Source organism: Protopterus annectens, chromosome 3.part1 (assembly GCF_019279795.1).
Source record: "Protopterus annectens isolate FY-2018-M chromosome 3.part1, PAN1.0, whole genome shotgun sequence".
In the NCBI taxonomy this organism is placed as follows: domain Eukaryota; kingdom Metazoa; phylum Chordata; order Ceratodontiformes; family Protopteridae; genus Protopterus; species Protopterus annectens.
Window position 1 is genome coordinate 899,088,945 of NC_056732.1, and position 22,659 is coordinate 899,111,603.

A 22,659-nucleotide genomic window follows, 5' to 3' on the forward strand; every position below is an offset into this window, starting at 1 on the left:
CATTTAATAATGCACTTGCAACCTATTGGATGATTTTTTATGCTAATGTATAAAAAGATATGTCTTCTAGTTCCGTTGTGTAATCTGAAGAAGGGGGTGTGTGTAAGCAGCGCGCCGCTAATTTTTATTGAGAGGTCAATAAATATTTTTATATATCCAGCCTTCTCTTATTGGATTCTGTGTCTGCCAGATTTTTTTTTTAGTTTTACTTGTTTGCTTGTTTTTAAGCACAACTAATTTTCTTTAACAAAAGTCCCACTGTACCTTTTCTCTCCTTTCAACAAATTCTGGAGTGAGTGAAAGAGGAGGAGGCAATGCTGGTCTCCAGGAGTTCAAAAATGCCAATGTTGGTTGTCTTCTTTCTCAAGTCAAAGTCCAATGAAATTTTGAATTTTTTTTAGTTCAATGTTTTCCAAGTTCATGGTCATCTGAATTGGAGTAATTTCTTCTTCCAACATGTGTTCTTTGACAGTGAACTTCTGTCCTGTTGAAATTTCACTCAACTTGGATTGTAGTCACCCCAACTTCAGCACTAGGGAAATAGTTCTAATTTGGAGAATGCAGTACTTTCTACAAGTGTGATTTATAATTGGAATAGTCTGTGTAGCAGTTACCATTTTTGGGACTTGAATATAAGCTGACATTTTCCCAATACAATTGCTGCTACCTTGTTTTCCACAGCTGCTGGCATCGTAAATGTAGCAGTGTTACGTTATCATGTTGCCAGATTTTAAACAATTCAGCTGATGGTTCAGCCTTATTAACAAAGCTTTCTGTGTCCATTTAGCTTCACTGTTCAGGAGGTTTGGCTGTAGTTAGAGAACACATCATTGTACATTTTAGTGATGTTGGTGTTCTGGTTAACTATATTGTATTTGGATTAACTGAGTTCTGCAGTGGTACTACTCTGACTGAATTCTGTCATCTTTTCTCTTCTGTTTGTCAGGTTTTCTCCATTTTTTTTTCTTCAGTCATGTCCATTTGTATCTGGAAGTTTCCCTTAATACAACTCGTGTTCCTGAACATATCTGTTGTTCACCTTTTGTTGTCTTCCATTTCTTTGCATTGCTCATTTATACATCCCTCCTGAACTTCTCTTGCTATCATCTATCAAACTCTGCATTAAAGTTTTACATAATGTGCCCTGCTCTCATTATCTTGAGAGAGCCTTCTTTACTCAGCCACTTCTAAAGTCTTAACAGGCAGTCATTTTGCCTTCTTAATATTCTTTCTATTTAGAATTAATTTTTCCACTTCCTGGGTAATATTTCAAACTTCTGTCCATAGTTCATGTACTCTGCCCAGCATGCCTAATCCTTTATATCTATTCACCTCCAATAAATGTTCATTTTAGTATTGCTCAGCTGAAAACTTTTGTTTTCTATAAGGTTAAACTTTACAGTAAGAATCTGATGGTCTCTGACACAGTTAGCTCTGGATCTTGATTCTTTTGACTGTAAAGAATTCTTTCATCTCTGATTGACAAGGATATTGTGGTAATGTCCAACTGAGGATATGCATATCTAAAGCCATCTATCAGGCTGCTGCAAGATAGTGTTTGCTGTGACTTTTGAATCACCTTGGAAGAAAATAAACAGTCTTTTGCCCGCTTCATTTTATATACCAATGCCAAACCCGGATGATATTCAGTTGTAGTTTGTAAACAACCTTAGCATTTCAATCACCTACAGTGAATGTAGTTTTTTATTTTATTTTATTTATTTTTTTTAACATTTGTTGACCGGGAAAGTCCGACTAGGTTCCACAGAGCCTATTTTCAGCGGAGGCCTGGGGAGAAATGCTCCAGAATGTCTTCTGTTTTGTTTTTTCACCCAAAAGGTAGCTGCATCTGTGTTTGTCCATTCTTTTAGTGGTGTTGAAAACAGTATATAGTCTAAACCATACAAGCCACACTCTAACATAATATACCACAAAATTCAACTGGTCTACTGATAAGTGCAGACATTGCCATCGGGAACTTTCAGATTCACTTAAATTTTCTGCGAACACTGTGAAAAGTAGAAATTGTGTAGTTTGCAATGATGTATGACAACTTTATAGTTGCCTGTAATACTGGTACATGTGATTTACTCACTAATATACCTCAGTTAACAATTAGTGTCACTGATTTCAATTGCACGCTTTATGCTGACTGAACTACCATGACTGACTTCATTAACAATACTTCTGACCTTCTATGCTGCCTGTGGAGTAGATGACTTCTGTGATGGTAGTACTCTGACTTCTTTGATGATTCTTCTACGAATTTCTATGTTGCCTGTGGAGTGGATGACTTCTATGGTGGTAGAGCTCTGACTGACTACTGGTATTTATCTTACTTTCTATGTTGCCTGGGGAGTAGATGACTTCTGTGATGGTAGATGACTTCTGTGATGGTAGTACTCTGACTTCTCTGATGGTACTTCTATGAATTGCTATGGTGCCTCTGGAGTTGATGACTTTTATGATGGTAGAGCTCTGATTGACTATGTTGCTGGCAAAGAAAATTAATGGTATTTATCTTACTTTCTATGTTGCCTGGGGAGTAGATGACTTTTATGATGGTAGTACTCTGACTTCTCTGATGGTACGCCCATGAAGTTCTATGTTGCCTGTGGAGTGGATGACTTCCGTGACGGTAGAGCTCTGACTGACTATTGGTACTTCTCTTACTTTCTATGCTGCCTGTGGAGTAGATGACTTTTGTGATGGTAGTTCTCTGACTGACTACTGGTACTTCTCTTACTTTCTATGTTGCCTGGGGAGTAGATAATTTCTGTGATGGTAGTACTCTGACTTCTCTGATGATACTTCTATGAATTTCTATGTTGCCTGTGGAGTGGATGACTTCTATGATGGTAGAGCTCTGATTGACTACTGGTACTTCTCTTACTTTCTATGTTGCCTGGGGAGTAGATGACTTCTGTGATGGTAGTACTCTGACTTATCTGATGGTACTTCTAGGAATTGCTATGTTGCCTGTGGAATGGATGACTTATGATGGTAGAGCTCTGATTGACTATGTTGCCTGTGAAGTAGATTACTGGTATTTATCTTACTTTCTATGTTGCCTGAGGAGTAGATGACTTCTGTGATGGTAGTACTCTGACTTTTCTGATGGTACGTCCATGAATTTCTATGTTGCCTGTGGAGTGGATGACTTCTATGACGGTAGAGCTCTGACTGACTACTGGTATTTATCTTACTTTCTATGTTGCCTGGGGAGTAGATGACTTCTGTGATGGTAGTACTCTGACTTTTCGGATGGTATGTCCATGAATTTCTATGTTGCTTGTGGAGTGGATGACTTCTATGATGGTAGAGCTCTGACTGACTACTGGTATTTATCTTACTTTCTATGTTGCCTGGGGAGTAGATGACTTCTGTGATGGTAGCACTCTGACTTCTCTGATGGTACATTCATGAATTTCTATGTTGCCTGTGGAGTGGATGATTTCTGTGATGGTAGTACTCTGACTTAATTAGTAGTCTGACTTAATTAGTCAATATGTTATACCATCTAAAGATATGTAGAAAACTATACACGACAGGAGAGCAAGTCAGTCTAACAAATTTTTTGTGAGTGTAACACTAAGCATTTCATGATGGGCTCTATGTTCCCATACCGTACTGTAGTATATGTCACAAGCTTCATCATACTACTGTTCGATTCTTAATTAAGCGGATTAATAAGTAGCATTCTTCTCGGATGTCTTTCTGCAAATAAATTGATTATTGAAGAGCAATCTATCAGGATGTCCCTATGCATGAACAGCAACACTAAACTGTTAAGGCGCTCTTGTCCCATGGTACTCCGGAGTTCAGACTGTATCAGTTTTATGGCTGAATTAGCCCTCTCTACTCCAGCAGTTGTGACTGGAGTGAGCAAGAGTGTATTTAATAGAAAGTTAATGTTTGGAAACATGTTGACATTTGTTTGTGAATATGTCTGCTTCAAATCATTTGGCAGTGCAGAATTGTCTGATAAAGCTTCCCATGTCCTTTTCCACAGTCTGAGCTCTTGGTAGAATGCGGTCAGTGAAGTCAAGTAAAAAAAAAATTTTAAGTGAACTCTATCTAATGTTAAGCTGTTCAAGTTTGATGGAATTAGTGAAAGTCCTTGAATAGCTGTTGATGCTGTTGTAGTGAATCGTCTGGACAGTTTATGAATTAAGTGATCCAGAAAGGGAATAAAAATTGCTCTTCACCAGTTCTCTTCTGAAGTCTCTCCAGCAATATTGTTCCTCATAGTCTGTTTACTGCAGACACATGGAAGGGGTAAATCAGCATTACTGCAGAAGCTCTCCATTTCTGACATATCTCTGAAGATATTCCTAAACTCATTCTCAATGTTTGCACGAACAGCCTGCAGCTCACAAAGCACACAGCTCACTTGCTCAGATGCATACAGTACGCCTTGTGATGATCCTTGCAGAAGTTTGCTAAGGGGCTTAGTAAAGCCAAACAAGAACCTTGCTGACTGGAAGGAAACAATAAAGCAAGACTTAGTAATTGAACTGTAAAGTCCACTGGCATCTGTCAAAGTTTTTCCATCCCAATGTGGCCCTCTGTTATTCATAATCTTGTCTAAACAGTGAATGTGTGCTTCATACAGATAATAGAAGTCATCAAAGGCCGTATGTCTCTTCACCCATCTGGTCTCACACAGCACCTTAAGCTTTTTCTATAGTTTTTTTGCCGCTAACCTTTTGCTGTAAATTTATGTACTGCACTAATTCCTATAGACATCTTTGTCTTTTTGGGGATTATTTGAAAAACAAACCAACTTCCTTCACTATATTTAACATTATTCATACTTCTGGAACTTGGCAAGCCTTTGAAAATACAAGGTTCAACTGGTGACTAGCACAATGGAAAAAAATAGCATGTGGTACTTTTTCTTGAAACAAAGCTGCACAGCCTTTCTGTGCTTCAGCCATGTTTCCAGCACCATTGTACCCTTGAACTTTGCAGTGCTCAAGATTCAACGTTAACTTTGTTAGGCGTGTGACCAACTTATTGCAGATCTCCTCTCCGGTCACAGATTCACAGGCAACAAACTTTATGAATCTCTCCACAGGATGGCCATTCTTCACATATTGTAGTACTACTCCAAGTTGTTCCCAGTTGCTTATATCTGCAATTTCATCTGCTTGGATGGAATAAAAGGGTCCAAGAGGCTGTTGTTTAATATCCTTTATTATCTGCTGTTGAATGCATTCTTTAATACAGTCTAGCAATTCATTCTGCACTGTTTTTGAAATATATGTTGCATTCTTTTGACATGTCTGCAAGTGGGCTTCTAAATCTCTGTCACCAGCATCAATTCGGAAATCAACTAGAGATCTGAAATGTCCTTGTTGGTTGTACAGTCAGATGTGCAATCATCTCTATGTCCACGAAGTGATATTCCTTGCCTTCCACAGTACTTCAGACACTTTATAATAGAGGTTAGTAGAGCTCTGTTTTTGGCCACTCGCAGCTGTGAAGCAATTGAAATTGCAAAGTCCACTCTTTGACTTTGATTGTCACTTGTGATTCAGAAAGCATGTAATTTTGCCTCTGATTTCTTGTGCTAATATAATTCTGAATGTTGCTGAATATCAGCTTTGGCATGCTTCCAATTACAGCATGGCTGCACAATGAATAACTTTGCCTGTTCTGTCTGTGCTGGTGTTGGAAATAACACACAGGCTAAACAATACAGCCCATCTTGTTTCACTGAATATGCTAGAAAATTAAACTGGTCTAGCCACGACAGCTGACATTGGCGAAGGGAACTTCCTGATTTTCTTCTTTTGTCTGTGAAGGCTTTGAGTGGAAAATGAAAACCGTCATGTGGTTTACGATGATTTATGACAATGACTTTCTCCTTATCTGCAGTATTAGTACATGAGATGTACTCACTAATATCTGTCAATGAACACTTTGTGGCACCGACGTCATCCAAATGTTTCTTGCTGACTTCACTAACAGTACTTCTCTTATTTTCTATGTTATCTCTTAAGCTCCTGACTTCTGTGACAGTATTATTTTCACTGATTTCTCTGATGGCACTACATTCATTTACCATATCTTCTGTGTCAAACACACGACTTTCTGACTGCTGGTTAAAAAAAATAAAACAAATATCAAGAGGAAGATAACGTCTGTAACAGTACAACAAATACAACTAAATTTGCCTTCATTGAATAGCGTACTGTTACATAAAAATAGTTTCAATAACTAAAAAAAAAATAGGGAAATACAATCTATACACTGGATGCCTGCAAACCCACAAAAGAAATTCAAAAGTATACAACATGGATTATTAAGATGTTCCATCTCACCGATGAGCTCCTGCCTTCATATATGACTTTTAGAGTACAGTATATTTCAGTTCATTTTCCATTCCATATCTGACTTCCTTTCAAGACTAAATCACTAAAACTTATTAATACCCTCATTCATAAAATCCTAGACAGATACTTTAGCAGAGGAAATAGTGTCACATCTGAACTATCTAACAATCATCCTGAGAATAGGACACAATTCTGTACTTTGGCACTACTCTCACCCACAATGACTTACCCTCAGAGACTGAACCTTCTCCGTGTTTGATGACCTTTCTAAAAAATTTGAAGAGAGACCATTGATATACTTCTGGCTTGGCTCCTGAAGACATAGCAGCACTTTCTCCTGACATACTGCAGCTCATTTCAATACAAGAAATAACTGCTTCTGCTATCTAATGTACAAAATTAAATAATGTCAAGTACTACTGACTTAGCCAATGGCCACAACAACGTGTTCATTATGCTGAAGAAAGAGTGCATATAAAACACTTCACAAATTAATGCATGATCTGTTCTTTCCTTTGGCAGGATGCAATTGCTTTATAAAACTGTCTCTGTCTGTGGGTGCTATACTTCTATCAGCCTACAGACATCCTGGCATTACACAGCATTTTCTGGAGAAATAAAGGGCATAGGAAAAACTGTAAACATTTTGTAAGCAATGACAGATATCACAATGTACAAATAGCAATGCTAGGACTGGGAAGTATTCTTTACTGTGATAATTCCACAATCACAGTCTTTCTATAAGTGTTGCTTTCACAAATTGCATATTTATTTATTTATTTTATTTTATTTTACATTTGTTTAGCGGGATAGTCCTACTGGATACATATCCATTTTCAGTGGAGCCCTGGGGAGGAAAGCTCCAACAGACAATATTACAAAAATTACACAAGTTAGATACATCAGTAAATATAAGACAAGGTGTTTTGTACAATGGTTTAGTTTTTTTTTTGTTCTTCTTTTGTTTTTTTCCTGGTTAGAGGTCGCCACAGTGGAACTCTGGTCCGCTAATGATTGGCAGTAGATATTTTACAGTGCAGAGGTGCCAGCCCAATGCCCAACCTTCAACAAAGGCACGCCAATTCACACATGTCTTTCGAATGCCACTCGACCATGGGGAGGACATGCAGACTTCACACAGAAGGTGCCCCAGCCAAGAATCAAATGGGAGAACCTCTTGCTGTGAGGCGACAATGCTACTGCTGCACCACCGCGGCTTCATAGTAATGTACCCAATAGGGACTCAAGTCTCATGGTCTGACACAATTAAAAGAAAAAATACATCAGATTGGAAACAGAAAGTAGTTAAGTAATTAAATGTTAAGATATTTTACATATATGATTTCAGTTTATAACTTAATCAGGGTTGGTGCATGGGCAAAGCCAGTTCATTTTAAAATACTGTTTGAGGCTTTTTTGAAGAGACTTGTGGAGGATTGAAGAGTTAAATAGTTTGGCAATGAATTCCAGGTTTGCTATATGGCTTTATAATATTTATAAGTGATGGGGTAACCTCAGGGTGGTATAAAATTATGTGTACTGTTAAGAGTTGATTGAATTGAATTAAGCTGGGCAGTTCTAGCCACCCTAGTTGTTTACGGTTCTGGCAGTGATGGGTTCTGTAGGTTGAGCCACTAGCGAATCTGGTAATATGGTTGCAGCTGTGGGAGAGCTTACTCAGTTCAGATTTGTTAAGGTTGGAGAGTACAGGAGAGGCATATATAACAGTAGAGAGCAGGTGCGACCGGGTGATTGCAGCTCTAGCCAATGGGGTTAAAAATGACTTGTTTCTATACAGAGATCCAAGCTTCTTATTGATTGTCTGTATGGTTTTTTTGACCTGTAGGTCAAATTTAAGATTATTATCTATAAGAACCCCTAGAAGCTTGGTATGGGTATCTGGGGAGATAGAGGTACCATTGTTAGACATGTCAGATAATGAAAATGTGGCAGATTTACTAGTGGGGGTGAAGAGTAGAAATTTAGTTTTATTGGGGTTCAGCAGTAGGCGTTGGTTGGAGAGCCAGTTTTCAATAGTGTTAAATGTATTTTGGGTTAAGATTTGTAGGTCAGATGGGGAGGTGGCTGAGCAGATCAGAGTGGAATCATCTGCATACTGAATGCAGGTATCTTTAGGGATAGCAGTGTGAAGGTTATTGATGAAAATAGAGAAGAGTGGTAGTCCTAGTATGGAGCCTTGAGGGACACCAAGTGTGAGAGGTAGCTGGCTGTACAGTTTGCCATGCCATAATGCCGCCTGTTCTCTACCAGTCAGGTAGGAATGGAACCAATAGATTGTGTGCTTATTGAGGGAAATTGACTTTAGAGAAAGAATGAGAAGTTCGGGTCTATATTATAACATCGAAGTCTTACAACTTCAAATTTTATAATATGGAACCCATGCGATCGAAACACCAGAAAACCAAACAGTCAGAATAGCAAATTTTTTCCCAGGGAAAAAAATTGCTGCTCCGACAAACATACACACAACACAAGCACACCAAAATAAATAATCCACACACATACACTTCACAAAACCCTACACTAAACCATACATACACCACTAGCTATCCACTTACCTTAACCCATCCCTAAGGTCCCTAACTATCGCACACTCACCTTACCTGCTCCCTAACCCTAAAGTCCCTATCGCACACTCACCTTACCTGCTCCCTAACCCTAAAGTCCCTATCGTACACTCACCTTACCTGCTCTCTACCCCTAAAGTCCCTATCGTACCCTCACCTTACCTGCTCCCTAACCCTAAGGTTCCTATCGCACACTCACCTTCGTTCGCACACTTACTTTAACTCGATCCGTAACCTTCGCTCCACAGTCGAGGAAATAGCGAAGCTGCAGAAATGGCCCACCGAATACTTTCCCTAGGAAAGTATTCGATATTCTGCAGCTTCTTTATTTTCAGCGTTCGGTGGATAGGGTTCGATATTATAACATTTGAAGTTGTAAGACTTCAATGTTATAATATAGACCCGAGATGTTCATGGTTGACCATGTCAAAGGCTTTCGATAGGTGAAGAAAGAGGGCAAAGGACAGTCTATTGTAATTCCTGTTTTGGTTTATGGCGTTAGTAAAGGAAAGGAGGGCGAAGGAAAGGAGGGCGGAGGTGGTGCTGTGATGTGGCCTGAAATCATGCTGGGAGTTAGACAGTAAGTTATTCTGTGTGAGGTATTGCATTAGTTGCTTGTGTATGCATTTCTCCATTATTTTGGCTAGTGGGGAAAGAATGGCACCGGGTCTATAGTTGGATATTTCTGTGGAACTTCCACCTTTATGGAGTGGGATGATGTGGGATATTTTCCAGAGGGAGGGGATAGCACCTTCAGATAAGGTTCTGTTGATCAGGATAGATATGGGATATGCAATGGCATCTGCAGCTATTTGTAGATACTCTGCAGGGAGGAGGTCAGCAGAGAGGGTAGTAGGTTTTCGTTTTTTTATAAGTGTTTTGATAAAAGCGGTAGATATGGGTGGAAGCTAAATTGGGGTGATTAGTGGGTAGATTAGAGGTGGGGTTTAAATTTGTGGGGTTAGTTGATTTGCTAGGGATTGAATTGTTTCAGTGAAAAAGTTATTATAGGTGCCAGCTATGGTCTCTGGGGAATTATGGGTGTGGTTAGCAGGGGTGGGGTGGTCTTGAGTCTCTACAACCTATGACATATATTGTTCAGTTTTGTTAATCTGACATAAGCTGTAAGATGACAGCAAGAAAATCCTCTGAGCACAACAGCATTGAAACAGTTTCAGACCAATGATAACTTACTCTCCCTACCAGGATGTAATGAACACTACTACTTACTCCCTGCTGAGGTTATCTCTGTATGTATCTTCTTGTGCAGCTCCACAAAATTTGCAAGGCAAGATAACATTTGCGTAGTTTTCAACATCATAGCAAGTATCAAGATCACGGTCAATATTTTTCTGTAAAACATACAGCACTGTGTTTACCTCCCTGTATTTGAAAAATGCAATCAATTTAACATTTATTTTTAATCAAAACTGTAAATGATCTGACTGATGTAAATTGCCTGCATGACAGAACTATTACGTTATTATGTTATTACATAACCATTTATGTCAAGACAAAACTAGATAAAGCACATTATCAGAAATATTTGCTCACTTTATCATACATATGGTCATTCACTTGTCTCAAAGTGAAACAATGATATTATTCAAGAATATCAATTCAAGAATAAAACCTTTTTAAATATGTCTGTGAGGCTGGTAAAGTCAAAGATGGCAACACACTGGCATTGTGGCTGGGGCTGGTGACCATTATCAGCAATGATTTCATAGGTGTAGACCAGATGGGAAGGAAAGAGGGGAGAGATCTGAAGAAATTTATCTTGGGGGGGGGGGGTTGCATTGCTTTATTCATGATGATGAGTCAGCAGAAGGGGCATAAATGTCCAGGATTGCAGAATGATTCCATATAGGGGAGAGCTAGGGAAGGGGAGCATACCTATCAGCTACTCCTGATTTTAAAATGAATTGACCTTTTCAAACAAAGGGCATGCATTACATGGTACAGTCTTATTTTATAAGATAGAAGGGTGTGACTTCTCCCAGTTTGCAAATCATCTGTGAACTTGGTTAGCCAGAGGCCCTTGACATTGGATGCCAAGGAGAAGTGGACCAGCACAGAGCCCTATGGGACTGCACTGGTGACTGGCCTCTCTGTGGTTATAACCTCCTCCATCCTATCAGTGAGCCAGCTAGCTATCCGGTATGTTGTAAAGGGATATCCAGTGTGTTATAAAGGAATTTATACATGCTTCTAAGATTGTTGACAGTGTCTGAGTGGGGTATTAGGAAATGGATACATTTAATACACTACAAACCAGTGAAAACAATGACTTTAAAAAGAAAAAAACTATTAAAATTGTGATGAGGTTTCAAAATTCAAATGCAAAATTGTCAGCCCCTATGTAGACTCAGCTATCACTTGAATTTTACTCCAGTATAATAAATACTGTAATTAACACATCATTAATAAACTAATTAATTAAGCTAACCAAGACGATTAACTGTATAATAAATCAAAATCTACCCACGTAAAAGACTTTACCAAAAAGGTATGCAAAAATCTGAGCATTAATATAAAGAAAATCAGCATTGACAGTCAATAATCACAAATCCTTCTTTAATTACATCAAATGATTAACAAATAATAATCAGTAATACCCTCAAGTACTGCATAAGACTGCTGCCCACTCTAACCCTAATGACACTGCTAATATGTTTGCAGATTATTACTTGCCTTCAAATGAAAGAAACCAAAGCCGTAGTTGGAACTGGGGTGAAGGGGAAGGATGCCCATGAAGCAAGTTGTTAAGGAGCAAAAAAAAAATCACTGTAGTCATGCAGTAGCACCTTTAGTCATTTAAGCAAACTAGCTATGATAGTGTAAATAAGTTCTTAAATGTTGACATAATCTGTTTGAACAGAATGTTTTAATGACTCACCCCTGGATTCTCTAAAGCTTGCACGGCATGAGCTCCAGCAGGCAATATATCTGCCGTGCAATCCAGGAATGGTCCTGCACTAATCCTACACGGACTAAGCCCTTGTATGTAAATCACCCTATTTGCAGGAGAAATCTATACAAATTAGGTGATTTTGCAATCCAGGAAGCTTGCAACCATCCGTGCAGGACCAGTGCTATCTGCAGAAATGTACTCGGTTAGTAACCGAGTACATTTCTGAAAAATCCAAAACAGAGTTCTGACAGCTCCAAATAAAGGCTGCATATCATGTAGTAAGCATGCCAATGGCCAAGTATAAGGCCATTGGCATTGCAAACCGTAAAAAAATACAAAAAGCAACTTTTATTTTTTTTTAGCCGACCTCTGCTGTTAAGCGTAGGGCAGCGGCCCGCAAATGGGATTGGGGGAAAAATAACAAAATTAACCTAAATTAAGCATTCTAACTAAAATCAGTATTCTGCCAAGCAAGTCACTGGCAGGCAGAAGACAACATGAGCAGTGAGTAGTGGCGACTAAGGGGGGAGGCTCAGTGTGAGACATGTAACTATACATCTATGCAAATGAGGGGAAGGAAAGTGAATCTCAGTTTTCCCCAGCATGTGACTCAGGTCTCAACAGTGTAAGAGAAGGAATAGCTTGGTGCAAGCCTAGGAGTTAGGTGACATCATGGGGGGGAGTCAGGCATACTGTAAGTGGATTGGAGCCCTGTGGCTCGGGTTTGCACCTAGCTTAGCACAGCTAAGCTAGGGGGTGTGTCTAAACCTGCCTAGCACTCTTTACAGTGCCTAAGTGGGTGTACATGCGGCACACCGGGTTTTAAAGGCAGAAAACAAAAGTTAAACCAGGATATAGCAGCACTGTGCACATTTGACCAGTCTGTTTGCGCGGTGAGCCCTCGGGCTTAAACAGGAAGGCAATGGGAAGGGAAAACAGCAGTAGGAATCTAATCAAGGAGAACTAGCATAGTTGTCAGGTGAAATGTATCAGAATCAGCCAATTACACAGGCAGCAGACTAGCCCAGTCCAGAACACTACTATAAACTATGCAAACACCTTCTCTCTGGTTTTCCCCACACTCTACACCACCAGTGTAAACAATTGGGAAACTTTTAACACTCACAACAGCAAAATTATAGGGATTGCAATAGCTATCATACAACAACTTGTGGAAGAGGCTGAGGGTGGTGAGGATGTGAATGCTGTCGACCAACCCACAGTGAGGAGATGGAGAAGAGTGCACAGACCCAGGGTAACCTACCAGGGGCTACATGAGCTGGAGATAGTGGAGCACTATAGGGTGGACAAGGGACCCCCTACAGCAAATTGTTGAGCTGTGCCAGCCATGCATCACACACAGAATTAACAGAGGGGAACCCATCCCAGTGGATACCAAGGTATGGGTAGGCCTAAGAATACTAGCTACAGGTACCTTCCAAAGGCCAACTGGGGATATGATAGGGATCTCACAGGCATCAGCATCCAGGGTACTCCACCAGTTCCTGGATTCCATGTCAGCACATGTCGGTGAGCACGTATATTTCCCCAACACCCATGAGGCATTGGCCAGCAATATGCAACTGTTACACCAAATAGCAGAATACCCTGAGGTAGTGGGTGCTATAGACTGCACACACATATGCATCAAAGCACCACACAGTGAGCAGGGTAGGGTTTACATCAACCGCAAGGGCTTCCCCTCCATCAACTGCCAGGTTGTGTGTGATGCCCAGGGCATAATAACAATGTGTGTGCTGGCTGCCCTGGAAGCTATCACGATTCCCACATCTGGCATCTGACACAGCTGTACCAGAGATTTGCCAATGGGTACATCCCTGAAAGTCACCTAGTGGGGAATGCTGGATAAACACTGGAGCCATGGCTGATGACACCCATCAGAAATGCACACACAACCGAACAAGAACTCCATAATGAGGCACACGCACAGACGAGAATTATAGTAGAGCATGTGTTTGGGATGCTCAAGTCATGGTTCTGGTGCCTAGACACATCCTGTGGAGCCTTGCAGTACTCACCAGCTACTTGTACCCAAATTGTCCTCATATGTGCCATGCTACACAATATGATCCTGCGGAAACACCTGCAGCAGGAACAGCACGGGGCAGGGCCACACTGCCCCCCACCATTGCCAAGGCCTGCACAGGCACAGAGTGACTTGGAGGAGGAACAACCTGAGCCTGCCCCAGTAGGCAGAAGAAGGCATGATGAGTATGCCCTTGCCTTGGCAAAGAGGCAACGCATAGCACATACACTGACACAGGAGGGACCCAGGGAATGACAACTCTCTCCAACTCTCACATAGAGTAAAAGGGATGCCAAACATTACACTACCTGTGCTCAGCTATGTGTAGGGAGTGTACTATGTGCATCCGACATAGGCAGCCCTGCAGCACCACCCTCAATACTGGGACACCCACAAGGTAAGTGACTCACACATGCCAGTCAGGGGGGTTCCTATACCCACAAACAGTCACAGCCAGCAGGACAGGTGTAGACAAACACAAACAAAGAAACAAAGGCTATGCTATGGCCTCTGAATGATGCCTTTGGGTAACCACCCCCCCCCCCAGGCCTACACAGACAGACGACAGCAGGTCAGGCAGTGGGATGTCAGTTCTGAAGGGTAGGAAGTCTGAAACTAATATGTAGATAAATAAAAGCTAAGATCTGTAGTACACTGGTATGCCTCTAGGCAGCATGACAGGTAAGACTACAGAATGAAATGGAGTACCTGACATACCACTACAGTCATAGCAAATGTGTACAGGTGTCAGGTGTGCCCCCGCATCCTACGTAGACATGTAGTAACAGGCAGGTGTGACCCCCAATCCTGTGTAGACATGTTGAAATAGTCAGGTGCCCCCCCGCTATCCAACATAGAAATGTAGTAACAGTCAGGTGTGCCCCACAAAGTCTGTGTAGAAATTTAAAAATAGTCAGATGTGCCCCATCCCATCCTATGTAGAAATGTGGTAACAGGCAGGTGTGCCCCCCAATCCTGTGTAGACATGCAGAAATAGTCAGGTGCCCCCCCCCCTGCAATCCAACATAGAAATGTAGTAACAGTCAGGTGTGCCCCCCCAAAGTCTTTGTAGAAATATAAAAATAGTCAGGTGTGCCCCATCCCATCCTACGTAGAAATGTAGTAGCAGTCAGGTGTGCCCCCCAATCCTGTGAAGAAATGTAGAAATAGGTACATGTGCCCCCCCATCCCATATAGAAATGTAGTAACAGTCAATGTCATGTAATTGACGGACACCCTGCAGAAATAGTATGCTACCTGTAGGTGTACAACAAATAGGTCAGCACTATAATACAGACTACCTGGACTCGATCCACACATTCAATATAGACAGGCATACTGGGCAATCTCGCACACTTAGAGAAATGAAGGCAATGTCAGTCAACAACTCACTGAAAGGTCATTCTGGGCATGCTCACACACTTAAACACATAAAGGCCCTGTATGCAAACAACAGTGGACCAGACATAACTGGCAGTCGCAGATGTTAGTGCAGACACTCCTCAGTATGCACCACACATGATTTGCACCCACAGTGGACAGGAATACAGACATATATCTAAGGACAACACACTATAATAAGCCAAAGGTAGACATACATAGATGTGTGGAAGGGGGTGACTGTGACAAGGAGCCATCCAGGCCTGTCCCACCCTGCACACAGCCAAAGGGCCACAACCACGAGGTTCAGATGTCACTCACTGTAGATACTAGCCACCAGTATCTAACAGCAGTACAGACTATGTGATGCATGTGCTAGTTGTGCAACATGACTGTACAAGTAAGGTGTCATCTAGCATCTGTATACACATGCCTTGTAAAATATGAACCTGTGTGTGTCCATATGTGGTGTGTCAGGGTCTAGATGAATGGGTTATGGCCCATGCACACATATTGCCCTCCCCATAGCCCTACAACAACTAGCCTGCTGAGATCATTCACTGTGAAATACACCTTTGGGAGAGGTGTAGCCCAGTAATCTTCAAGGCACGTCCCGTAACTGTGTACTACTGTAGTGTGATAAACTAGTTAAGTAGGTGTCCTAATTCCAGACCTGACAAGTGTGTGTGTGTGTGTGTGTGTGTGTGTGTGTGTGTGTGTGTGTGTGTGTGTGTGTGTGTGTCTGTGTAGAGAGCAATTCTTTTTAGGGTAGTCACACTCCCCACAATTCAAATGCTCAACTTTGGCAAGGCTGCTGGTATCATCCACCTAGAAATACACCTCTGTGAAGGTTGTAGCCCAGTAATCTCCGTAGTGCATCCTGTAACTGTGTACTGCTGTAGTGTGATAAATTAGGTAGGTGTTCTAATCCCAAACCTGGTGTGTGTGTCTGTCTGTGTAAAGAATAATGCTTTTTAGAGTAGTCACACACCCCACAATTCAAATGCTCAACTTTGGCAAGGCTGCTGATGTCATCCACCTAGAAATACACCTCTGTGGAGATTGCAGCCCAGTAATCTCTGTAATGTGTCCTGTAACTGTGTACTGCTGTAGTGTGATAAACTAATTAAGTAGGAGTTCTAATTTTATAACTGGCAAGTGTGTGTGTGTGTGTGTGTGTGTGTGTGTGTGTGTGTGTGTGTGTGTGTGTGTGTGTGTGTGTGTGTGTGTGTGTGTGTGTGTGTGTGTGTGTGTGTGTGTGTGTGTGTGTGTGTGTGTGTGTGTGTGTGTGTGTGTGTGTGTGTAGAGAACAATGCTTTTTAGGCTAGTCAAACTCCCCACAATTCAAATGCTCAACTTTGGCAAGGCTACTGATGCCACCCACCTAGAAATACACCTCTGTGAAGACTGTAGCCCAGTAATCTCCGTAGCATGTCCTGTAACTGCGTACTGCTGTAGTGTGATTAATTAGTTAGGTAGGTGTTCTAATCCCAAACTTGGCAAGTGTCTGCCTCTGTTTTTGTAGGGAGCAAGTCTTTTTAGGGTAGTCACACTCCCTACAATTCAAATGCTCAACTTTGGCAAGGCTGTTGATGTCATCCACCTAGAATTACACCTACGTGAAGGTTGTAGCTCACAAATCTCCATACTGTGTTCCATAACTGTGTACTGCCTTAGTGTGATATAGAACTTTGGTAGGGCTCTATTCCTACCCATGGCAGTTCTGGATGTTTTGTGTGTGTTTCAATGTCTGTTTAGGGAGCAATGCATCTAGGCTTGTTACATTCAGTACATTCCAAATGCCCTACTTTGGCAATCCAGCTGATGTCATTCATTGTGAAATACACCTTTGGGGAAGGAGTTCTCCAGTAATCCCCGTGGTGTGTCCTATAACAGCTCAATGCTGTAGTGTGATACAAACCTCTTTAATGGCCCTGTGGGTGACCCCCCCCAGCATACATCTGATACAGCTGTGATGTATGTCAAAAATGGGAGTCATAATAACTGCCAGGGTTTCAAGCACACAGATTCAAGATTATTCCCTGGGCATTGCACATAAGTTGGCAGTTGATGGAGTGGTATCCCTTGTGGTTTATGTAGATTCTACCCTGCTCACCAGGTGGTGCCTTGATGTGTACATAAGTGAAATCTATGGCACTCAGTACTTCAGGATAGTGCGTTATAGGGTACAACTGTTGCATATTGCTAGCCGTCTACTCAGAACTATGAGGACAACATATGTGCTCACTGGCATGTATGAGAACAGCATCCAGGAATTGTTGGAGGATCCTGGATGCTGATGCCTGTGACACACTTATCATGTCCCCAGTTGGTCTCTGAGAAGTACCTGTAGTTAATATTCTAAGGGCTAAACATACCTTAGTTTTTCATTGGGATGGGTTTCCCTCGATTGGTTCTGGCTCTGAGTTGAGGGCGGCAGAGCTTACAGAGTTTTTGTAAGATGTTCCTGTCCAGCTTGTAGCACTCTACAATCTCTAGGTCATGTAGCATCTGATATGTTACCCTGGGCCTGAACACTCTTGTCCTTCTTGTCGTAGGCCTATTGTCATTATTGACAACAGCATTGACGTCAGCCTCTAGCACATGCAGATGGAGAACAGCTGCAGTATCCCCTAGCATTGTGTCAGTTAAAATTTCCTTGTCTCTACTCCAATGGTATTGAAATATTTAGGAAAGACAAGAATAGATGTTACATGGATGCTTTATAGCATGTCAAGTAGCTGCACCATGTTGGATTGATTCATGAAAAGGGAATTCATTTACTTATACTGTAATTACCATCTATTACACACACCTGCTGCTTGATCATCAGGGCACTAAGTGCATCTCTGTGCATGTCTATGCAGCTATGCTTAAATAAAATAAGCATGGCAAAATTTTAATTGCTTTCCTCTGTTCCTGTGATATTATGCAAATATTCAATATAATAAAGAAAGCTTGCCCACCCTGTACTCAAACTCGGACATTCTGCACTCTAGCCTACACATGCATGTGTTCCCACATGACTATTTACATAACAAGTGCAACAAAATCTGCCATTCATTCCTCCATTTCCAATTGGTGTGCTACATGCACCATTGAGCAAACGAGCACTTAAAAAATATACAAAAATTATTTGAAACTCTCAGAGAAGACACATTTTACAACAAACTTCTGAAGATGACATGCAGCCTGTGGTTCATGCACTCTCATCCTCCATAGACCAACCTGTACAACTTTGAAAGTGTAACCTGACACACACCTCTGATGTCATCACTCACTGTTGAAATCCATTAAAAACAAAAACACAGTGGAAGTGCCTACACAGAGTGAACATTCCTACAAGGTTAATCTTTTTTGGGATTCAGCAATTCCAATGGGTGAACATTCCTACAGGGTTAATCTTTTTTGGGATTCAGCAATTCCAATGGGTTCTTACCTAATTTGCATCTTCACCATGCTGACAGCCTGGAATCTACATGGTTCGTAGCCATGTCAGCGGAGAGCCTGCCTGGGAGCACAATGTTGTGAACACAAAGGAGGCTATTACTTTGTGCATATATCTGCTACATAGTATGTATGCTTACAGTACAATATAATACTCTGTTTCAGGATGTTTAAACATTTTATCAGCCTGCATTATGTACAATTACATTTTCTTTTGGGGCGGGGGGTGCAAAGGTGCATTAATGTCATGGCCCTTAAAAATGTATTTTTTATTTTGTAAGTCTATTATTCTACCATCCACAGTAATTAGGGCATAATATGTGTGGGGTTACATGCTGTTTTCAGTTCTATACAACTTCTAAGAGCGTTTACTTACTCTTTCTTCTGTGTAGTCTCTATTCCATGGCTATATTCAGAAAGTTTCCGAATACATTGCCAACACGAATACAGAGTATACATGATTGCTTTAGAGGTTGTTGAATCACTCCAACATGTTGATTTGCTTCATTAGCATACAATCAGCTATGTATTCTATAATTTGCATGCCACAAAAGTTTCCATATTTGTTTGTGTGTGCTGCTGTGCACCGATACATGGATTAAAGAATCTAAAACTTTCTGCAGCTGTGTGCACATCGTAAAAATGATCACACATAGATGTGTTGCCACATGAATCCACCCCCTATTTGTAATTGATAAACAACAAGGCAAGGTTATATATTTGCAGTACTCTCCCAAACCAACAAAATTGGAAGTCTCTAAACTAAAAGCATCCCGACTTCTATTGCAACATATATAAATCCTCACTCCCATTAGATAAGAACCTAGGGTATATATTTCCAAAGGAGTCAAATTCATAATCCTGGGTTCAGGCCACTATGATCAATAAAAAACAACAACCAAAGATTTAAAGACTAGTTATTATGATCTTGTATGGAGATAAGTTCTAAATAGGAAGACCTTTTGGAAAACCATGTTACTTCTTTTACCTTTCCTTCAAGCAATGATCTCTTTTGATCTGTATATGTCTCGTAAGGTTTGCCAGCTCTCTTGTACTTGTCATACTTGTATGCATTTCCAGTGGTGAGTGATGGATTTCTTCATGGCTAAAACCATTAAATACAAAAATGGATGATACACCTGTATACAAACAACCATACGCTCCGCAAGAATGGCATGCAGGGTCAAGCCAACAATGTAAACCACCAATGACCAGCAAAAAAACTATAGTGAACACGCAGTAATGAAGAAATAATGATTATTTATTTATAATTCCTTCAAATCCAGACCGGTTTCGGCTATTCAGCCTTTATCTATGAATACAATAAAGTTTTTTTGAATGAAATAAAGCAGCCTGCATTTATACTAGTCTCTGATTACATGGAAGCAATATTACAGCACCACCCAGTGGCTGGAGTAACAAAGTGCATGTTCCATTCTTGATTAAAGCATATGACCAGTGACACAAAGATGCCAGAGGTGTAGATATTAAGTCATATTTTTAAAGATAAAAATCAAAGCTCTGGAAGTAAGCCATTATATGACATACATATTACAAGGTAATAGACCAATACCATAGTCACTATTTGTGAATGCATATCATAGTGTAAAAAAGCAGAAAATATATACCACTAGTATATATATATATATATATATATATATATATATATATATATATATATATATATATATATATATATATATTGAAGGGTGATAACCACAAGTTCAAAAGAACTGAATAATAATGAACCAATTAATAATTAATAATAATGAACCAAGTACTGATCATATAATATATTACAAAATAAGGCAAAAAGAGTATAGTGGCCTCATTCTCAGCTATATTATAGATTATAATAAACTGAAATAATATGCTTGTAGATAATACAAGTTCAACATTGTAATTGTACAATACTCAATGTTTAACGCCAACATACCAGATACGAATACCAAACCATACATATACATATCCGTATCCTGAACAATTTTTTATCATGCTTTGTAGAGCATAATATGAGCGTTGGTAGGCCTAACCACCATTGAATGGTTCGTACTAATTCTTGATCTATATGAATGTTTGTTGTTGTAACCATGATTATGAAATCCTCCGGTGTTCAGTGAAACTCACAGATGGTCATTCAGACCTGGGGGGAATAAACATCCAAGGTTGGTTATCCAATATTGCTCCTTGTGGTTTAAAATGGTGTGCCAACCCTGTTGGTTGTTCCTATCTCCCTGAATTTTGTCAATGATCATGAACATAAACTGGGCATTGGAATGTTGTATCATGTGTCTGTATAAAGCATTTGTTTCTTTTTTGTTCCTCATGTCACTACGATGTTCTGTCATCCTTATTCTAAGAGACCTAGAGGTTTGACCAACATAAAAAGCTTTACATTGGCAGGAAGCTAAGTAAATAACCCATGTACTGCTGCAATTACCAAACACCCTGGTTTTAAATACCCGATTGGTGTTGGCACTGGTAAATTCTTTTAGTGTACTAACTTGTAAACAGGAGCAGCAGTGACCACATGGAAAAGTACCAATTAGTTTATCACCACTGATAGTGGTCTGATGATATATCACACCTCCCCCTTCTCTGTTTTTGTAATGTGAAAATAGCCCTCCCAAATTCTTGCCTCTTCTGTATGACATTTGGCATTGAGGGCCTAGTATTGACCTTAAAGTGTCATTAGCCAAAAGAATTTTCCAGTTGCAATTGAGTATATCCCTGACAATAGGTTGGTTCCTGCCATATGTGGTGATAAATCTCAAGACAGAATCTTGATGAGTATGCTCTGTTTTTTTGTATTGTAGCAATGTTCTCCTGTCTATGGTTTTGCTCCATGAACTAGCTTGATATATATCTATGTCCCTATATCCTCTGTCCTGAAATCTATGGTATAAATCAAGTCTGGCATGTTCAAATTCATCATGAGATGAACAAATGCGTCTGCTACGCATAAATTGAGACCTAGGGATGTTGCGGATGGTGTGGTTCGGGTGCATACTGGAGGCATGTAACAAGGTATTGTATTGAGGGTATTTTCTAAATGTTTTGGTACTTAGAGTATCATCTGCGTTACGGTAAACAGTAACATCCAAAAAATCTATGGTACTCCTGTTACATGTAACCGTAAACTCAATACCCCAAATGTTACCATTCAGGTACTCCATAAATTCCTTTAGATATGTTTCATCCGTCTTCCACACCATCCAGCAATCATCCAAATATCGTCGCCAGATATCGATTTCCACCATGTAAATATTGTGTGATTTATCATATATCATACATTCTTCAAAATAGGCCATGAATAAGTCAGCATAAATGGGTGCAAAGGAAGCTCCCATTGCTGTCCCTTGTAGCTGCCAAAAGCATTCTCCATGGAAATAAAAGACATTTTTGTTTAATACATGTTCCGCCATGCAGACAAGTAAGGTGTTGAAGCCCAGAGGATATAAGTTTGTTCTCTCAAGCCAGTATTGCAGGGATTGTAATCCCGCCCAGTGTGGAATACTTGTGTATAAAGATTTAACATCCAACGTGCACATTAACCAGTCTGGTTCTAGCTGTGTATCCTCCAAAATTTGTAAAAAGTGCGTGGTGTCCTGTAGTCGGGCCCTAACTGATGTTAAAAGGGGTTTGAGATACTGTGTTAGAAATGCTGATAGTGGTTCCATCAAGGACCCTATCCCTGATACAATGGGTCTACCTGGGGGTTTTGAAATGGACTTATGTATTTTTGGGAGAAGATACAAGATTTGTTTCTGTGGGTCTTTGACAGTAAGATGTTTAACAGTATTTTTTGTTATGATACCCTCATCCTCAGCTAGTTTCAGAAAATAATCTATTTCTTTTTTAAAAACCCCAGTCGGGTCATTGTACATTTGCATATAACATCTAGTATCTGCTAACTGTCTTTTCCCCTCATCAAGGTATTCC